The sequence below is a fragment of the Heterodontus francisci genome, chromosome 17 (assembly GCF_036365525.1).
Source record: "Heterodontus francisci isolate sHetFra1 chromosome 17, sHetFra1.hap1, whole genome shotgun sequence".
NCBI lineage: Eukaryota > Metazoa > Chordata > Chondrichthyes > Heterodontiformes > Heterodontidae > Heterodontus > Heterodontus francisci.
Genome location: NC_090387.1, coordinates 11,547,672 through 11,565,068, shown reverse-complemented (window position 1 = coordinate 11,565,068; position 17,397 = coordinate 11,547,672).

Sequence of the window (17,397 nt, the reverse complement as noted above, 5' to 3'; positions counted from 1 at the left end):
CACAACAAGGTAGCCAAGACACTGAAGTTGGACATACCACTGGAATTGCATATGTAAATTTTCACCAATATTACCCAAAAGAGGAAAATGTATCCCTTGTGTCTACAGTGCTATAGAGAAGATAATTTCAACTCATGCAATGAATGTTAGTGTTGATATCACTCTTGCCTCTGAATCAGAAGATTGTGTGCTTCGGTCGTACTCCAGAGTCTTGAGCACATAGTCCAGACTGACATGACAACAGTGACTACAATTTAAAATAACTTAATTGGTTGTTAAGCACTTTGGGTCATCCTGAGATTGTGAAAGGTGCTGTATGAATGCAAGTTCTTTATTTAAGTAGATCTTAAAATATATAATAAGAGGTGGATTGTCTTGCTACGTGAGCTACAGACCCACACGATGTATGAGAACATCAAACTGATTAAGAACATGGGAAAGCCATATGGACCAACAAGCTGTTTCCCTTCCTAACACCACTGTGACAGCACCATCACCACAAGGACTTCAGAAGTTGAAGGAGGTTGGACCTACTCTGGGAGAGCCAATATATGGTCCTGTCATCGTCATGTACCCCTGCGCAACATCTCACCTTCTCGCCATATCTCTGAACCCCTTCTCTCTTCAGACGGATATTTAGTTTCCCCTTAAACCCATTGATATGGTTATGATTCAGTGCCCATCCCTGGTGATTTTTAAATGCCCCATGACATTTTCAATGACAGCATTCCACGTGACTTCCCTTCTTACCCCTATCTGCTTAACCTTTAACCTGTGTTGCTGCTATTAAATCCATTTTCCACAGAGTCAAATAAAACTGGAGCATTAAGTGCCAGTTAATCGAAACCATTAGATGACCAACTTCCACCTGATCTGTCAGACAGGTGATTGGTTTAATCTCTCTTTCTGAAGAGTAGCACCTCTGACAGTGCCAACCTAGACTTGGTGCTTAGCTCCTGGATTGAGTCGTGAACCTACGACCTTCTAACTGAGAAGGCAAAGTGCTACTTCTGAACCAAGTTGATGTTAGTTTGGATTTTCTACTGAGAAGCATCTTCTAGTTTTATTCTGCCTCTGCAAAACCTTCCAAGTTTGGATGAATGATGAGCCTGAAGCTGAAGTCATGCCAACAAGATATACTTTCCCTTTTGACAATAAAAGTGTCTGCTATTTCTGAATTATGTAATTGACTATTTATGATGTTTCTTTGGTGCCATAATGGTTAAATGCAGATGTCTTGTTTTAGTCAATAAATCTCTTACGCTGTAAGGTTTGCCTGGAACTGGGCCTAGCCCCAAGTGTCTATAATTGTACTTTATCCACTCACCATAGAATAACTGCAAAGCACATACTGAAACAGACTGCAGAGGATAGAGTTCAGATATAAGGCTCAAGGCTACTTTTGTTCTTTCACTTACAATGTCCATGATGATGTGATTCCCAAGCTCTTAGTTTGCCTGACACCAATGAATCATTTACCCTTTGGGATGTGTTAACGTGATATGGAATTATATGTTTCAGATCGGTTCCTATTGAAATCAACATGGGACTGGCAGACTTAAGTTATACAGTCAGCTGTGTCTGGCTGCCAGGCCGAGAAAAGCTGAACTCTGCACGAGCAGTGTTTTAATTTTCAATAGGTACCAAGGGACCTGTCCTTGATAAATGCATTTATCTGACAGGAGTGAGAAGCCAAGGTAATGTAGGATTACCTCCTTGCTTAGATAAGATTTGGGTAACTTCTACTTCAAATTACATTTCTCTCCAATCCACTTTAGAAAGCAGTAAAATCAATAAGGTCTGGAATGCACTGCCTGAAAGCCTGGTGGAGGCAGGTTCAATCAAGGTATTCAAAAGGGAATTAGATCGTTATCTGAAAAGGAAGAATTGGTAAGGTTACAGGGAGAAGGCGGGGGAGTGGAGTTAGGTGAAATGTTCATTCGGGGAGCTGGTGCAGACACAATGGGCCGAATGGCCTCCTTCTGTGCAGTAACAGTTCTGTGATTCTGTGATTCACCACACATGAGCTGGACTTTCAATTCCAATTGAACTAACTAGTTTTACATAGAATTCAAAGCACCAAAGCAAACCATTTGGACCGACTGGACTGTACCGGTGTTTATATTCCACACACACCACATCTCACCTTGCTTCATCTAACCCAGGGTTGTCCAACCTTTTCAGGTGGAGGGCCGCATTACAATTTCTGCTCGGCCCGGGAGGCCGGTGAGAAAATTTTGCAAGATAAAGGCAGTAAAAATTTATCTTACCAATAAAAGCACCAACAAATGTGCATTTTTATGAAGACGTTTTCAATGCGAAGACTAATTTACTGACTTACTTTCTCATCACTATATTGAAAACTGATTTCGTGACATACCTGGCATTGGTTTTGCTTGCACAAGTAGTCAATATCTGTCCACACACTTGTAGCGATGTGGAGTATTCCGGATAGATATCCATCTGTCAGGAGTGATCTTGATCTCGCTCTCTCTGTTTCTGTCTGTCTCTCCCCCTATGTTTTCCCCCTCTCTGTGTTGTTCCCCACCTCTTAGTGTCATCCTTGCTCTCTGTGTCCCCCCGTTCCCCCTTTCTCTCTCTGTGCCCCCTCTCTTTATCTGTCTCTCTCTCTCTGTCCATCCCTCTTTCTCTCTCTGCCCCCTCTCTCTATTTGTCTCTCTCTCCCTGCCTCCCTCTCTCTCTCTGTTTCCCCTTTCTGTTTTCCCCTCTATGTCTCTCTCTCTCTGTCCCCCTCTCTCTATCCCCCTCTCTCTGTTTCCCTCTCTCTCTGTCTCCCCCTCTCTCTCTGCCCCCCTCTTTCTCTGCCCCCCCTCTCTCTAGGACCCCCTCTCTCTGTTTTTCCTGCTCTCTATGTGTTTTCCCTCTCTCTCTGTTCTCCCCGCTCTCTCAATCCCCTCTCTGTTTTCCTCTCTCTATATGTTATCCCCACTCTCTCTCTGTGATCCCCCTCTCCCTGTCTCCCCCTCTCTATTTTCTTCTCTCTTTCTGCCCCCCCTCTCACTGTCCCCCCCTCTCTCTATTCCCCCCACTTTCTGTTTTCCCCCCTCTCTCTCTTTCCCCCCCCCCTCTCTCCCTGACAGTTGCAGGGAGCAGAAGCGTTCAGTGCAGCTGCTTTGTTATTGGTCAGTTTGTTTAAAAACATCACGCTGAGTTTCACAGCTGACAGCTGCTGAAGCAGGAAGGTGCTTCCCAACATCGGATAGATTCGAGATTTTACGGCGGGCTTTTAAAAAAAGTCGGAAAACCCCAAATCTGTCAAAATTGGGAAGCGCGTTCCTGCTTCAGTAGCCATCAGCTGTGAAAGTCAGCACAATGTTTTTAAAAAGACCACTCTGCATGAAGAAAACAAAGGGAAATTTCCCATCTCCAGTCACAAAGCCCTGACGAGGATGAGGAACGACCCCGGTACAATTTACACCCGTGGACCAGAAGGATACCTTTGATGGACCTGACCAGAACTGCACACAGTACTCAAGTTGTGGCCTAACCAACGAGTTATACAGTTCCAACATAATCTCCCTGCTCTTATATTCTATTCCTTGGCTAATAAAGGAAAAGGATTCCATATACCTTCTTAACCAACTTATTGGCCTATCCTGCTACCTTCGGGGATCTGTGGGCATTCACTCCAAGGTCCATGGTCCAGCAGGAGAAGAGAAATCCAGGCCTGAGCACGAACAGGTTATTTGACCATGTAAAGATATCAAGCTGAGACTGATGATATCTTCTGTTGATCTTCCTGCACATGTACATACATGCACTTCCTCTACACTTCTCAATATTTTCCCATTAATCCTGTATTCCTTTGCCTTGTTTGATCTCTGCAAATGCATCATCACAAACTTCTCCAGGTTGAATTCCAGTTTCCACTATTCTGCCCATCTGACCAGATCATCATTATCTTCCTGCAGCCTACAGCTATCCTCCTCGCTATCTACCACACGGACAATCGTTATGTCGTCTGCAAACTTCTTGATCATGCCCCCTACATTTATGTCCAAATTGTTAATATATACCACAAAAAGCAGGGTACCCGGTACTGAGCCCTGCGGAATGCCAGTGGAAATAGCCCTCCAGTCACAAAAACACCTGTCAACAATTACCCTTTATTTCTTGCCACTGAGCCAATTTTGTATCCACCTTGCTGCATTTCCCTGGATTCCATGGGATTTTAATTTTTTAACCAGTCTGCCATGTGGGACCTTGTCAAAAGTCTTGCTAAAATCCATGTACACCATAGCAACTGTACTGCCCTCATCTATCTTCCTTGTTACTTCTTCAAAAAGTTCAATCAAGTTGGTCAAACAAGATCTTCCCTTAACAAATCCATACTGACTATCCTTGTGCCTTTCTACGTGACAGTTTATCCTGTCTATCAGAACAGATTCCAATAATTTGCAATCATCAGCGAACATCCCCACTTCTGACCTTACGATTGAAGGAAAGTCATTGATGAAGCAGCTGAAGATGGTTGAGTCCAGGACACTACCCTGAGGAACTCCTGCAGTGATGTCCTGGAGCTGAGATGATTGACCTCCAACAACCACAACCATCCTCCTTTGCGCGAGGTATGACTCCAACCAACAGAGAGTTTTCCCCCGATTCCCATTGATTCCAGTTTTGCGAGGGCTCCTTGATGCCATACTCGGTCAAATTCTGCCTTGATGTCAAGGGCAGTCACTCTCACCTCACCTCTTGAGCTCAGCTCTTTTGTCCATGTTTGAACCAAGGCTGTAATGAGGTCAGGAGCTGAGTGGCCCTGGCGGAACCCAAACTGAGCGTCACTGAGCAGGTTATTGCTAAGCAGTGCTGCTTGATATCACTGTTGGTAACACCTTCCACCTTTACTGATGATTGAGAATAGGCTGATGGGGCGGTAATTGGCCGGGTTGGACCTGTCCTGCTTTTTGTGTACAGGACATACCTGGGCAATTTTCCACATTGCCGGGTGGATGCCAGTGTTGTAGCTGTACTGGAACAGCTTGGCTAGGGGTGCGGAACTTCTGGAGCACAGGTCTTCAGTTACTATTGCCGGAATATTGTCAAGGCCCATAGTCTTTGCAGTATCCAGTGCCTTCAGTCGTTTCTTGATATCATGCGGAGTGAATCGAATTGGCTGAAGTCTGGCATCTATGATGCTGGGGACTTCAGGAGGAGGCTAAGATGGATCATCAACTCGGCACTTCTGACTGAAGATTGTTGCAAATGCTTCAACCTTATCTTTCGCACTGATGTTCTGGGCTCCCCCATCATTAAAGATGGGGATATTTGTGGAGCCACCTCCTCCAGTTAGTTGTTTAATTGTCCACCACTATTCATGGCTGGATGTGGCAGGACTGCAGAGCTTTGTTCCGATCCATTGGTAATGGGATCGCTTAGCTCTGTCTATCGCATGCTGCTTACGCAGTTTGGCATGCGGATTGTCCTGTGTTGCAGCTTCACCAGGTTGACACCTCATTTTGAAGTATGCCTGGTGCTACCCCGGGCATGCCCTCTTGCACTCTTCATTGAACCAGGGTTGGTCTGCTGGCTTGATGGTAACGGTAGAGTGGGGGGTATGCCGGGCCATGGAGTTACAGATTGTGGTTGAGTACAATTCTGCTGCAGCTGATGGCCCACAGTGCCTCATGGATGCCCAGTTTTGCATTGCTAGATCTGTTCGAAATCTATCCTATTTAGCACGGTGGTAGTGCCACACAACACGATGGACCGTATCCTCAATGTGAAGGCAGGACTTCGTCTCCACAAGGACTGTGTGGTGGTCACTCCTACCAATACTATCATGGACAGATGCATCTGCAGCAGGCAGATTGGTGAGGATGAGGTCAAGTATGTTTTTCCCTCACCACCTGCCGCATACCCAGTCTAGCAGCTATGTCCTTTAGGAGTCGGCCAGCTCGGTCAGTAGTGGTGCTATTGAGCCACTCTTGGTGATGGACATTGATGTCCCCCACCCAGAGTACATTCTGTGCCCTTGCCACACTCAGTGCTTCCTCCAAGTGCTATTCAACATGGAGGAGTCCTGACTCATCAGCTGAGGAAGGGTGGTAGGTGGTAATCAGCAGGAGGTTTCCTTGTCCATGTTTGACCTGATGCCATGAGACTTCATGGGGTTCGGAGTCGATGTTGAGGACTCCCAGGGCAACTCCCTCCCACCTAGAAACCACTGTGCCGCCACCTCTTCTGGCTTTATGCTGCTGGTGAGACAGGACATGGCCAGGGATGGTGATGGCAGTGTCTGGGACATTGTCTGTAAGGTATGATTCCATGAGTATGACTATGTCAGGCTGTTGCTTGACTAGTCTGTGGGACAGCTCTCCCAACTCTCCCCAGATGTTTGTAAGGAGGACTTTGCAGGTTCGATAGGGCTGGGTTTGCCGTTGTTGTTTCCAGTGCCTCGGTCGATGCCAGGTGGTCTGTCCGGTTTCTTTCTTTTTTATTGACTTCACAGTGGTTAGGTACAACTGAGTGGCTTGCTAGGCCATTTCAGAGGACATGTAAGAGTCAACCACATTGCTGTGGGTCTGGAGTCGCATGCATGCCAGACCAGGTAAGGACAGTAGATTTCCTTCCTTAAAGGACATTAGTGAACTTGATGGGTTTTTACAACATTCGACAATGGTTTCATGACCATCATTAGAGAGCTTTTAATTCCAGGTTTATTAATTGAATTCAAATTCCACCTTCTGCTGTGGTGGGATTCGAACCCATGTCCCCAGAGAAATACCCTGGGTCTCTGGGTTATTAGTCTAGTGACAATACCACTACACCACCGCCTTGGATGGGTCTTACTTTCTCCTTAGTTATCCTCTTACTCTTAATGTATTGATAAAACATCTTTGGGTTCACCTTGATTTTGCTTTCCAATATTCTTTCATGCCCTCTCTTTGCTTTCCTAATTACCTTTTTGATTTCACCCCTCCACTTTCTGTACTCCTCTCGGCTTTCTGCAGTATTGAGTTCTCGGTATCGGACATAAGCTTTCCTTTTCTGCCTTATCTTACCCTGTAGGCTCCTTGACAGCTATGGGGCTCTAGATTTGGCCGTCTCACCCTTTTTCTTTGTGGGAATATGTTTACTCTGAACCCTTTGAATCTCTGTTTTGAATGCCTCCCACTATTCTGACACTGATTTACATTCAAGTCGCTGTTTCCAGTCCACTTTCACTAAATCACTCCTGTTTAGTAAAATTAGCCTTGTCCCAATTGACAATTCTAACTCCTATTCTATCTCTGTCCTTTTCCATAATTATGTTAAAACTGACTGAATTATGATCACTACCACCAAAATGCTCTCCCACTGCCTCTCCAGCCAGCTGCCCATCTTCATTTCCTACAACTAAGTCTAAAACTTTCTTGTTGGACTTGCTACATACTGGGCAAAAAAGTTCTCCTGAATGCACCTCAAGAATTTTGCTCCCTCAATTCCTTTCACACTAAAACTATCCCAGTTAATAGTAGGGTAGTTAAAATCCCCTACTCTTACTGCCCTATTGTTCTTGTACTTTTCAGAGATTTGCTTACATATCTGCTCCTCTCTGACTGTTTGGAGGTCTATAGTACACTCCCAGCAGAGTGATTACCCCTTTTACATTCCTTAGCTCAATCTATATGGCCTCATTTGATGAACCTTCCAACATATCATTCCCTCCTCACAGCTGGAATAGTTTCGTTGACCAACATTGTCACTCCCCCTCCTTTCTTATTCCCCCTCCCTATCGCGTCTGAAAACCCTGTAACCAGGAACGCTGCCATTCCTGTCCCTCCTTAAGCCATGTTTCTGTAATAGCTGTGATATCATACTGCCATGTGTCTATCTGTGCCCTCAGCTCATCTGCTTTATTTACTATACTCCTTGCATTGAAATAGATACCCTTCAGCATTGCCAAACTTAAAAAAAGTGTTCTAATCTTTGTTTCTTCTGTCTTCCATATGTTAGTTTTCTGCCTTCCATTTTCATTTCTGACTTTAACAAAACTGAGTCTACCCTAAGGTCCTCATCCCCCTGCCAAGCTCGTTTAAACCCACCCCAACAGCACTCGCAAAACATCCCGCAAGGAACTCAGTCCCAGCTCTGTTCAGGTGCAACCCGTCCAGCCTGTACAGGTTCCATCTCCCCCAGGGCTGGTCCCAATGTCCCAGAAATCTACAGCTCTCACTCCTGAACCATCTTTCCAGCCACGCATTCATCTGTCTTATACTTCTATTTCTATACTCACTTGTGCGTGGCACTGGGAGTAATCCGGAGATGACTACATTTGAGCTCCTGCTTGCTAATTTCTTACCGAGCTCCTTAAATTCTAACTGCAGGACCACATCCCTCCTCCTACCTATGTCGTTGGTTCTGATGTGGACCACAACAGCTGGCTGTTTACCCTTCCCTTCAGGATGCTCTGCAGCCGCTCAGTGACATCCTTGACCCTAGCATCAGGGAGGCAACACACTATCCTGGATTTACGTCTGTGGCCACAGAAACGCCTGTCTGTTCCCCTGACTATTGAATCACCTCTCACGATGGTTCTTCCAGTCTTCCCTGTACCCCTTTGTGCAGCTGATCAGCGGCAATGAAATTGGGTTTGATTGCAAGGCCCTGTCTTCCCACTGTTGCTTACGTGTGGTGGTACAGTGAAGGGGCAAACAATGACCTTTAGTCTATGGCAGCAAGAGGAAAATTTAGATTGGGGCAGGGCTGGGGTAATAAACCACTCCAACCTGATTCCCTGGCACTGCTAATACTGTCAGACTTTGGGGCCAGATAGCAGAGAAAATCAAGGCCGAATTTTTCAAGCTCCTCAGGTGAATGATGGCCCTTTGGCCAAGGTACTAGTAAGAGATGACAAAGGTGTAATCTAAGAAAGAAACAACAGCTTCAGGACAGGAGGTGAGGAGAGAGAAGTGGCAAAGAAAATCTATTATCGTAATCAACAACAAAGCACTTGAAAAATAAAGGAGGCAATCTAGGAGAAACACCAAAACAACATCGATAGCCAGAGTCTGTTTCCGTGGTAGGGGTGACTAAAACTAGAGGACATAGATTTAAGGTGAGAAGGAGGAGGTTTAAAGGGGATCAAAAGGGTAAATTTTTCACACAAAGAATAGTGGGTATCTGGAATGAGCTGCCAGAGGAGGTGGTGGAGGCAGGAACAGTAGCAACATTTAAGAGGCATCGAGACAGGTACTTGAATGAGCAAGGCATAGAGGGATATGGAATTAATGCAGGCAGGTGGGATTAGTATAGATCGACATTATTGTAGGCATGGACGCGGTGGGCCGAAGGGCCTGTTTCTGTGCTGTACAACTCTATGACTCTGTAACACAAAAAAATTGGAAATGACAGAAAAAGTCAAAAGCTGTGGATGAGCTGTCACATGGCATTATTGACAAATGCTATGAACACAAGCCACTTGGCCCTTTCTCCAACCAATCTATCATTAACTGTCGCTGCCTTACATCAATACAACAAATCAGCTTCAGAGGAGAAACAGGATCATGACAGATGAAATGGGGAAATACAAAATACGCAATGACCCAGAAAGTAAACAACATTATACTGTAATCCCCTCATGAATCATAAACAAATAGGTAGAAATGTAGTCAATGTCACAAAGGTCAAAGTAGATAGAAGTAGGCAGCACACTGAATCAATAGCAAGTTACTGTCCATTGAAAATAGATGAACTCCTTGCAAGAGTTCTCCGCATTGCTTACTGTAATCAGGCAGATCATCTGCAGAAACTTCCCGGGGAATTGATGTAAATCTCCATTCATGCCATTTCTTAGGATCTTCCATCAAAGTTACAAGTTAGTCCCTGTGGAAAACTATAAAAAGTGAGCAGGAATGATAGTCTTATGAACCCTGACTGAAAACGTCAAAACAGGAGAAAATTAGCAACCAGGAATAGACACAGATTAGAATTAGAAACCTTCAAATAGATCAGGCTGTCAGAGTACATGACATCCATCTGAGGGTTCAGAAAGAGATGAGGTAGAAGTTTTTAAGCCCCATTGCCCACAGGGGACTGTTCACTCAGACTGGAAGGATACTTGTTTGGTTCCAATTATCAGAAAGAGGGAAAAGGCCTATTTGGTTTATTCGGTGAGAGGTAGGATGCTTGAAGGGATCATGAGATAATCCACAAGATCACCTCGAAGAAAAGGAGTTATTGGGGGCATGCAACACAGCTTCTGTTTTACTACTTTGATTGAAGACGTCACCAGGTTAGTGGATGAGGGCAACCCCTAGTCATTGGCATCCTGGATTTTCAGAAAGTTTTTGAGAATGTACCTCACAATAGAGGATACAATCTTGTGGCATTGGTGGGAAACCGCTACAGTGGATTGAGAATAGGTTGCATACCCACAGTCAGAAAGTTATCAATGGCTGTCAATGGACCTGCTTGGAGATCAGTTACCTGTGATGTCCAGCAAGGATCAGATGTCAACACTTTGATATCTATATTAATGACCTAGGGGAAGGCGTTGAGGGAATGATCCACAAATTTACCAATGATGCAAAGATGTGTGTGCTTGTTAGGACTGTGGTGAAGATAATCAACTGAAAGAAGTTCCCACTGTGTTGGGGGAATGGGGTGAAGTGACAGCTTATGGAGGAATAAATTATGAATTGGAGTTCCTTGTTTGTTTTCCCTAGAACAGAAACTAAAGTTCGAGCAGGACCAGCAGGCACTTCAAAAGAGTAACGGCAGAGAGAGAGTAACAGCGGGACCAGTGAGCAGTTTAAAAGGGCTATCGTAGCCAGTCCAGTCCAGTCCAGTCCAGGCCACCAGAACGGACCAACCTCATTCTGAGGAGAGGAAGTGAGTTTTTTTTTACTGTATATCTTTCAAAACTCAGGTAATTTTACTAATTGTAACGTTTTATTTACAAATACTAGTTAAGCTTAATTGATTGGCTGGTGAATATTTCCTATTAATTAAAAGTGAATAATTAATTAGTTACTTAAAACACAATCAGGATGGCAGGGCAGGTGTTATGGCTGCTGTGTGTGGGAACTGGTGGATAAACAAAGAACAAAGAACAAAGATAATTACAGCACAGGAACAGGCCCTTCGGCCCTCCAAGCCTGCGCCGATCCAGATCCTCTCTCTAAACATGTCGCCTATTTTCTAAGCTTCTGTATCTCTTTTCTTCCTGCCCATTCATGTATCTGTCTAGATACATCTTAAAAGACTCCATCGTGCCCGCATCTACCACCTCCGCTGGCAATGCGTTCCAGGTGCCCACCACCCTCTGCGTAAAGAACTTTCCACGCATATCCCCCCTAAACTTTTCCCCTTTCACTTTGAACTCGTGTCCTCTAGTAATTGAAACCCCCACTCTGGGAAAAAGCTTCTTGCTATCCACCCTGTCTATACCTCTCATGATTTTGTACACCTCAATCAGGTCCCCCCTCAACCTCCGTCTTTCTAATGAAAATAATCCTAATCTACTCAACCTCTCTTCATAGCTAGCGCCCTCCATACCAGGCAACATCCTGGTGAACCTCCTCTGCACCCTTTCCAAAGCATCCACATCCTTTTGATAATGTGGCGACCAGAACTGTACGCAGTATTCCAAATGTGGCCGAACCAAAGTCCTATACAACTGTAACATGACCTGCCAACTCTTGTACTCAATGCCCCGTCCGATGAAGGAAAGCATGCCGTATGCCTTCTTGACCACTCTATTTACCTGCGTTGCCACCTTCAGGGAACAGTGGACCTGAACACCCAAATCTCTCTGGACATCAATTTTCCCCAGGACTTTTCCATTTACTGTATAGTTCACTCTTGAATTGGATCTTCCAAAATGCATCACCTCGCATTTGCCCTGATTGAACTCCATCTGCCATTTCTCTGCCCAACTCTCCAATCTATCTATATTCTGCTGTATTCTCTGACAGTCCCCTTCACTATCTGCTACTCCACCAATCTTAGTGTCGTCTGCAAATTTGCTAATCAGTCCACCTATACTTTCCTCCAAATCATTAATGTATATCACAAACAACAGTGGTCCCAGTACGGATCCCTGTGGAACACCACTGGTCACACGTCTCCATTTTGAGAAACTCCCTTCTACTGCTACTCTCTGTCTCCTGTTGCCCAGCCAGTTCTTTATCCATCTAGCTAGTACACCTTGGACCCCAAGCGCCTTCACTTTCTCCATCAGCCTGCCATGGGGAACCTTATCAAACGCCTTACTGAAGTCCATGTATATGACATCGACAGCCCTTCCGTCATCAATCAACTACAATGTCAGTGTAACCCATGGCAAACATGTCTGCAGTGTGTCTGTGGCACAAGGAGCTTCCGTTCAGTGTCAGTGAGCTGGAAGCTGAGCTACAGACACTGCAATGCATTGAGGGGGGGGGTGGTGGGGACAGAAGTTACCTGTCACACCCCATAGAATAGGGTCTTCTGATTTGGTCAGTGGTCAGTGGTCAGGGATAGGAGGATGTGACTGTGAGTAAGGCAAGTAAAGGGATCAAGAAGGCAAAAGTGGAGGAGGCTCAACCCTTGCAATTGTCCAACAGGTTTGAGGTTGTTTTAGCTTTCAGTGAAAATGAGGGCTCAAAGGTGGATGAGCAAACTGACCATGGCACTGTGGTACAGGAAATCATTCAAGTGGGGGGAGTAAATAGAAATGTAGTGGTAGTAGGGTACAGTATAGTTGGGGGATAGACACTGTTCTCTGCAGCCAAAGGCAAGAGTCCAGAAGGCTGTGTTGCCTACTTGGTGCCAGGGTTCGGGACATCTGCTCGGGACCGGAGAGGAACTTGCAGTGGGAGGGGGAGGATCCAGTTGTCGTGGTGCACGTGGGTACCAATGGCATAGATAAGACTATGAAAGAGGTTCTGCATAGAGGGTATGAGCAGCTAGGGGCTAAATTAAAAAGCAGAACCTCAAAGGTAATAATCTCTGGATTATTACCTAAACCACAAGCAAGTTGGAGTCGGGTAAATGAGATGAGACAGTTAAATGCGTGGCTCAAAGATTGGTGTGGGAGAAATGGGGTTTGATTCATGGGGCATCGGCACCAGTACTGGGGAAAGTGGGAGCTGTACCGTTGGGACGGTCTACACCTGAACTATGCTGGGCCCAGTGTTCTGGCAAGTCATATAACTAGGGCAGTAGAGAGGGCTTTAAACTAAATAGTGGGGCTGAGGGATCAAGTGAGGGAAGATGTGATAGTTTAAAGAGAGAGGAGAAGGCAAGAGAGCAAGATAGCAATAAGGAAAATGAAATCAGGGTGTGACAGGAAGGGACATAAGAACATAAGAAATAGGAGCAGGAGTAGGCCATTCAGCCCCTCAAACCTGCCCCGCCATTCAATAAGATCATGGCTGATCTGTCCCAGTCCTCCACTTCTCTTTCGGGCCTGCTCTGCCTAACCCTCGACTCCCCGAGATTTCAAAAATCCATCCACCTCCTCCGTAAATACACAACTCTCTGAGGCAGAGAATTTCAGAGATTCGCCACTCTCTGAGAGAAGAAATTCCTTTGCATCTCAGTTTTAAATGTGTTCCCTCTTATTCTGTAATTATGTCACCTAGTTCAAGATTCCCCCACTAGTGGAAACATCTTCTCAACATCCACCCTGTCGAGCCCCCTTAAAATCTTATATGTTTCAATATGATCACCTCTCATTCTTCTAAACTCCAATGAATAAAGGCCTAACCTGTTTAGCAGTTCTTGATAAGACAACCCCTTCATCCCAGGAATCAGCCCAGTGAAACTTTTCAGAACTCCCTCCAATGCTAGTGTATCCTTCTTCAAATATGGGGACCAAAACTGTACGCAGTACTCCAGGTGTGGCCTCACCAACATCCTATACAGTTGTAACAGGACTTCCCTATTTTTAAACTCTAACCCCCTAGTAATAAAGGCCAAAATTCCATTTGCCTTCATAATTACTTGCTGCAGCTGCATGCTAACCTTTTGTGTTTCATGTACAAGAACACCCAAATCCCTCTGTACTGCAGTATTTTGTAGTCTTTCTCCATCCAAATAATAATCTGCCTTTTTTTTCTTCCTACCAAAGTACTTCCCACATTGAACACCATCTGCCAAATTTTTGCCCACTCACTTAAGCTATCTCTATCCCTTTGCAGATTCTTTGTGTCCTCATCACAACATGCTTTCCCACTTATTTTTGTATCGTCAGCAAATTTAGATACACTACAATCTATCCCTTCCCCTAAGACATTAATGTAGATAGTAAATAGCTGAGGTCCTAGGATCGATCCTAGTGGCACCCCACTAGTTACGGTTTTCCAACCTGAAAAAGACCCATTGATCCCGACTCTCTGTCTTCTGTGTGTTAGCCAATCCTCAATCCATGCCAACACATTACCCCCAATACCCTGAGCTCCTATTGTGTGCAATAAGCTTTTATGTGGCACCTTATCAAACGCCTTCTGAAAATCCAAATACACAACATCTATTGGTTCAATTTTATCCACGCTGCTTGTTATAGCCTCAAAGAACTCTAACACATTTGTCAAACATGATTTCCCTTTCATAAAACCATGTTGACTCTGTTTGAATGCATTATGTTTTCCTAAATGACCTGCTATTTCTTCCTTAATAATCGACTCAAGCATTTTCCCAATGACTGATGTTGAGCTAACTGGTCTATAGTTTCCTGCTTTTTGTCTCCCACGTTTCTTGAATAGGGGTGTCACATTAGCAGTTTACGAATCCGCTGGTACCCTACCGAATCCAGTGAGTTTTGGTATATTATGACTAATGCCTCCACGATCTCTGCAGCCACTTCTTTTAAAACCCTTGGGTGCAGGCCATCAAGTCCTGGCGACTTGTCTGCCTTTAGTCTCATCAGTTTGTCCAGCACCTTTTCCCTCGTGATAGAGATTGTTACAAGTTCCTCCCTCCCATTTACACCTTGCTCATCTATTATTGCTGGGATGTTTATAATGTCCTCCACTGTGAAGACTGATGCAAAATATTGGTTTAAATTATTTGCCATTTCCCTGTTCCTTGTTATTAATTCCGCATTCTCATCCTCTAAGGGCCCCACACTCACTTTAGCTACTGTCTTCCTTTTTATATACTCGTTGAAGCTCTGTTTGTTTTTATATTTCTTGCCAATTTTACTATCATCATCAATTTTCTCCCTCTTTATTAGTTTTTTAGTCATCCACTGCTGATTTCTAAAAGCTTCCCAATCCTCTGGCCTACCACTCGTTTTCGCCTCATTGTACGCCTTTGCTTTTGATTTGATACTCTCCTTAATTTCCGTTGTTATCCATGGGTGGTTCATTGTTCTCTTCGAGTCCTTCCTTCTGACTGGAATAAATGTTTGCTGAGTGTTATGAAATATCTGCTTAGACGTCTGCCACTGCTCATCTACTGACTTCCCCTGTAGTCTATCTTCCCAGCCCGCTTTAGACAACTCTTTCTTCATACCTCTGTAATTGCCCTTGTTTAAGTTGAAGACACTGGTTTGAGACCCAAGTTGCTCACCCTCAAACTGAATTTGAAATTCTACCATGTTATGATCGCTTCCCCATAAAGGATCCTTAACTCTGAGATCTCTTATTAATCCTACCTCATTACAATACCAAATCTAAAATAGCCTGTTCCCTGGTAGGTTCTGCGACATATTGCTCGAAATAACAATCCCTGAGGCACTCTACAAATTTGTCTTCCATGCTACTCTTGCCAATTTGATTTGTCTAGTCTATATGCAGATTAAAATCACCCATGATAATTGCAGTGCCCTTCTTACATTATTTCCTGATTAATATCTTGTCCTACAGAAAGGCTACTCTTCGGGGGCCTATAGACCACTCCCAGCCGTGATTTATTTCCCTTGCTATTCCTTATTTCCACCCAAACTGATTTCACATCACAATCCATTACACCTATATCGTTACTCACAGCTGCACTGATCCCTTCCTTTAATAGCAAAGCTACCCCACCTCCTTTACCTTTCTGCCTATTCTTTCGGAACGTTGAATATCCTTGAACATTGAGATTCATCCTGCAACCACATCTCAGTGATAGCTATCAAATCATATTCATTTATTTCTATCTGTGCCGTCAGCTCATCTATCTTGTTACAAATGCTACGTGCATTCGGATAAAGAGCCTTAAGCTTTGACTTTTTACCATTTTAACCTTCTCTGGTTCTAATTTCTGCTGTACTGTTGTGCTTGTATTCTCTGTCCCTTCCTGTCACTCTCTGATTAATGTATGTTCCTTCACTACCCTGCACTTCTGCTTTCTCGTTACTATTCGGCTTTTTAAACTTCCCTTCAATTGAACCCTCCCCCCCACTATTTAGTTTAAAGCCTTATCTATAACCCTAGTTATACAATTCACCAGGACATTGGTCCCAGCATGGTTCAAGTGAAGCCCATCCCAACGGAACAGCTCTCTCTTTCCCCAGAACTGGTGCCAGTGTCCCATGAATCGGAACCCATTTCTCCCACACCAATTTTTGAGCCACACATTTACCTCTCAATTCTTATTTACCCTATGCCAATTAGTATGGGACAGTGCATACAAACTCAAGAATGAGCCAGCAGATGTGACTAGAGGTTGTGAACTAACAGAGTGGGGGGAGGGTTTGGGAGAGGTGAGATTTATAAATCCAAAGAAAAAGGATTAGGCATCGGAACAGTATGGCATGGTGGGTAAAGACAAGCAGAAGGGGACAGGAAGGGACGGAGATTTTAACAGAAATTGTACATCAGAAAATAAGATCATTGAAGGGAATGGAAGCAAAAAAGTTAAATTAAAAGTTCTATATCTGAATGCTCGAAGCATCTGAGATAAGATAGATGAACTAGTGGTACAAATAGAAGTAAATGATTTAGATCTAATCGCCATCACACAGACATGGTTACATGGTAATCAAGATTGGGAAATAAATATTCCAGGGTACCAATAGTTCAGAAAGATAGACAGAATAGCAAAGGAGGAGGGGTAGCAATGATCGTAAAGGATGACATAAGGGCATTTGTGAAAAAGGATCTGGCCTCAGAAAATCATGAAGTAGAATCAATATGGGTGGAAATAAGGAATGGTAAGAATCAGAAAATACTGGTGGGAGTAGTTTATAGGCCCCTAACAGTAGTTGTACCATTGGACAGAGCATTGAACAAATTATTGGAGCTTGTAACAAACGCAATATAATAATTGTGGGGACTTTAATCTTCATATAGACTAGGACAGTAAAATTGGCAGGAGTGGTCCAGAAGATGAGTTTGTAGAATGTTTTCGGGACAGTTTCTTGGAGCAATACGTTGTGGAGGCAGCTAGGGATAAAGCTATCTTAGATCTAGTATTGTGTAATGTAGCAAGGTTAATTAGCAATGTCACAGTAAAAGATCTACTGGTAAATAGTGATCATAA